The sequence below is a fragment of the Zingiber officinale genome, chromosome 10A (genome assembly GCF_018446385.1).
Source record: "Zingiber officinale cultivar Zhangliang chromosome 10A, Zo_v1.1, whole genome shotgun sequence".
Lineage (NCBI taxonomy): Eukaryota > Viridiplantae > Streptophyta > Magnoliopsida > Zingiberales > Zingiberaceae > Zingiber > Zingiber officinale.
This window is the reverse complement of record NC_056004.1, coordinates 98,355,611-98,360,384: the sequence shown is the minus strand read 5'-3', so window position 1 is coordinate 98,360,384 and position 4,774 is coordinate 98,355,611.

The following is a 4,774-nucleotide window of genomic DNA, read 5'->3' as shown; positions in this document are numbered from 1 at the left end:
GAAGCCTGCCATTGAGGCGCTGCTGGATAATGTGCCAGAGAAGACTGAGAAGGCGGCGATTGATACTGTGCCGATGGCTGGGACTGAGTCTGGTACTGGCCTAAAGGTTGAGGCTGCATCTGATACTGCCCCTGCATCGGATAATAAGGTCCCGGAACAGAACTCTGGGGTGCTATGGAAGCATTGGAGTACTCCTGTCCATGCATGCCAAATGCTGCTGCAGGTGAAGTTGTCCCCTGCTGATGATGTGAGGGATGGAATCTCTGCCCTCCTCGTCGAGACCCTAACTGACTGTGCTGTCCTCCCTGAGCAGTAACTCCCGGAGCAGTATGCTGAGCCTTCAGCTGGCAATCTCGACTCTGATGCCCAGACAGTTTGCAATAAAAGCAAACTGGCTATCCCATAGTACAGGTTGTGGTGATGTGATCTCGGGACCCACATCTGAAACACCAAATGTCGCTGGCGGGTTGTTTCCGGTTCTGCTGTGGAGACCGAAAACGTCCTGCAGAAGACTGCCCTGATTTCTGAGGCCTATGAGATACCCCAGAAGTACCCTGATCTGACCGACTGCTCCTGCTCTGCTGTGGTGTAGCCTGTGACTGCTGGATCTGTCCAGATGTCTGACTCGGCTGCTTCCTTTTCCTATCCGAAAAAACTCTCTGCTGAGCTGACTCAATAATGAGGGCTCTGTCCAACATCTCCGCATAAGATGTGATACCAAGACCGACAAGTCTTAGTTGCAAATGTCCATCCAGCCCCTGAATGAACTGCTGCATACGTGAACTGTCCTCAGCAACTAGCTCTGGACAAAATCTGGCCAATCTGTCAAACTCTGCACTATACTCTGTCACCGATCGATTATTCTGTCGCAAACTCAGAAAATCCTGCCAGCGAGCCATCTGATAAGCTCGTGGAAAGAAACGGCTCTTAAAAGCCTCTCTGAATCTGGCCCAAGTGATGTTCCGCTCACCGATGATGGAACGCTGAGTAATCCACCAGGTGTCGGCCGCATCCCGTAAATGAAAAGTAGCCAGCTCTGCTTTCTCCCACTCGGAGCAAGCCATATAGAAGAAAGTCCGCTCCATAGTCTCAATCCAAGACAGGGCCACACTCGGATCACGGTCTCCTCGGAAGAGTGTAAATTGACTCTTCATCGACTCTGCCAACACTGGAATCCTGGCTCGTGCTGCAAAAATGTCAGTGAGATGTGTCAGAACGGCTGTCGGGACTAACAGAAACACTGGAGATGGTGCTACAGATGGTACCGGTGCATAAAGCAGAGGAGGTACTCCCGGTGCTGCTGGGTAAACTGGAGCATATGCCGTCGGTGGCACTGTAGGGTGAACATAGGTGGACGCGGCTGGATGTACGGTAGGCAATGGTACCAGATGTGGAGTAGTCGGTATCCCTAATGCAGGTGCTGCTGGGTACACTGTATGTACTAGGGGCACAGGGGCTGCTGGTGCCGGATACACGGTGGGTCTAGGTGGCAGTGGTGCTGGGTACACCGTAGGCTGGGCTGGAGCTGGTGTCGGGAATGCCAATGGTACCCCTGGTGGTACCGGAAATACAGTAGGAGTGGATACTGTCGGTGCAGGGAGCCATCGGGTCCGAGAGCCCGACGCAGCAGATGCCGAGTCCGTCCTCGCTAATGCCTCATCAAGGCATCTCTGGCGTATCCAGAGATCCCGCGGTCCTCGTACGTGGTCGTCCAGCACCACGTCTCGCAGCAATACGTGTAGATCACCTCATATCTGTTAAATTATATCACAGATATTACTGCAAGTATCAACAATTACTAAAATAATTTCATACCTAATTGCTGTCTGGAGATGTTCCGTCACTGTCCAGTCCCCAAATTGACCTCGGAATTCTATACGAGAAAATCATCGGAAATCCATAATAAAATCTGAAACGAAAGTCCAAAACATATACGTAATGGAAAATCCGTGCAACCAAAAATAACTACCCAGTTTGACTCGCAAACTTGGGCTAGCACAATATATCCCGAATACTAAAAGCAAGTATCACACCCTGCTCTGATACCAATAAATTGGTATCAAATAAATCTCGAAAAATCCAACACACGGAAACCCAACAAGTATCGCCAAACTTTGGCGCTCTGATACCATATAAATTGGTATCAGGTTATCCCAAATATCCAAAATATGAAAACAACGATCGTAAAACTTATGCTCTGATACCACTAAATTGTCACGCCCCGGAGGAGTCCCTGTCCGAGAAAATTTCGGCACCATCTCCTCTGTACGGCGGACAATCTGAAACTTTTCTACATCCTCATATACCTTAGCCACATGCGGCTGGAATAATAACATGTAAATAAACCATCACCACGCAGTTTATATAAATATAAGCAAACCAAAGCAGTAATACCATGACTCAAAATCAATCATACTCAACTACACTCGTAAAGCTCAAATCCGATGAACTTACCTCTTCTGCCGTCCAGGCAGGCATGTAGTAGAATAAATCCAAATCATACCAAAAATCCATCAAACGATAAGAATCCATACAGTATCCATAAGTAAAATAATACAAGACTAAAAACAAAGTCTGATAGCGAAACTAAGATAAAATAACACTCAAGACCAGCAGAGGACTAGCACTATGTGCAGATGAGGACTAGCGACTGGAACTGCTCCGGACAGCCTCAACCTGAAAAAAATATCAACAATGGAGGCGGGGTGAGTCCAACACTCAGCAGGTACAACTGATATGCAAAGTAAGGAAATAACACCTAGCATTAATCATGCGTACAGCCTCCTGATGTAATAAAGGTGAATACAAACTGAAGTAAACAGGAGAATACTGTACTAACCAGGACCTGGGTATAAAGACAAGTAGTCCGAGAGGTATAGAAATCCTATATGCATGTCAATCATAGGCACCCAAACAATATGCAGCATATAAATGTAGTAAACACAAACACAAGCAATAAATGCATCATGCATATGATGCCAATGTCATGGTCACCCCTGACGCCAGTCAGCCAACTCACAACAAAAGTGGGACCGAGTGGGTAGGGCTGTGACGACCGTGCACTCTGCATCACTACTCCTGATGAGTGACCGAGAGGACGGGATGCTGTCGGAGTACACACATACTCCTACCCCAAATCATAAATGGGGGAGCTCAATGCTCTCATCTCCCGGTACACTATGTCGGGAAGGGATCTCTAACGTGCTACACGCTGCGTCACACTACCCATGAGCGGACCAACAGAGCACCGAAAGAGCAAACTGACGTGCTACCACGTTGCGTCACGCTATCCATAAGCGTCACAACGGAGCACCGAATAGTGATGAAACTGGCGATATGCTCGACAATAATGGAGCAATCTATCACACAGCATGCAATCATGCGAATGGTGCATGACACTAAGCATGGTAATATACTGAACCAAATCTATATACATACATGATGTGCACCATAACCAATAAATCATATCAAGATTTCACAGATCAGATAGGGTATCACACCTAGGTCCTGAACATGGTGAAGCATGGTTATATCACTACCCCTAAGCATGTGTAATCAGGTAAGTAATAACATGAGATGCCAAAACAAACAAACAACCAAACATGTAACAGGTATCGGGTAGTGATTAACCGAAACAAATAAGAAAACATAATTATTGCTACTTGTAAATTTCACTACTATGCATATCAAAGACATAAAGTCAAAAGTATCCGCCTCCAATCGAAATGGTCCAGTCCGACAAATCGAGATACTCGTCTTGAATCAAAGTCCTGTAATAAACCGTATAGTTTAGCTAAATTTAATTATAAGCAAAATAGCTAAACCAAAATATTTTCCTTCAAGAACCCTAATTAAATTGAACTCAAAATCATTTAGGATTAACTCCATTAACCCTAACGATCAAAGTGAACAACATTTAACCATGTAAATCCAAATTCACCACAAAGATCAGACACCTGATTCACTAATAGGGCAGAACCCTTACCTCTAATATCGTCGATCTGTTGTATCAAGGATCTGAAAAACCAAAAGGTACATATCTAGTGATGATCCACAGTAAATATAGGACAAGAACATAACACAAGATCAAGATCTAAACCCTCACCTTGCTATCACAATACCGAATCACTACTGCTCTGAGGAGGAGGCAAGGCTCAGAGCTAGGGCACGACCTTTGTTTCTAATATACGCCCTCAATCTGGCTGTGAAGAAGGTTGCAATGGTCAGCAATGTCGCAAGGCGGCACGGGATCAACTCTGGTGGTCGGCGACAGTGCTAGGGCACGGAAGGGGCAGTAGCGCGAGGGGAGAAAATCTCACCACTGGACGGCTAGAGAACCGGCGCCAGGGCTGAGCGAAATCACGTGAGGAAGAGAAAGGGGATGAGCTCGTCAATGTGGCTCGGGCTCATGGTGGCGTCGGCAGAGAGGCTCAGTAGTGGTGAATCAGCAGAGGCGATACCTAGGGCACGCGGTGGCCGGCGCTAGGGTTGTGCCCGCACGTCGCCGGCGCTTGGACAGGGAGGAGGAAGGAGTGGCGGCACTGGAAAAGCGACCGGCTGTTTGGCAGGGCCCCCGGCGGTAGAGCAACGATGAAGAAGAAGAGTCGGCTGAGGAACCTCCATAGTGAAGGGCGATGGACAGAGGAGTGAGGAAGAAGAGTTCGGCTCCGGGAAGGAAAAAGAAGAAGAAAAGGAAAGGCAATCGCTCGGCGCCGGTTAGGGCAGAGGGTGAGGCTTCGGGCGCGCGAGGGAGAGAAGCGGAGGAAATAAGGAA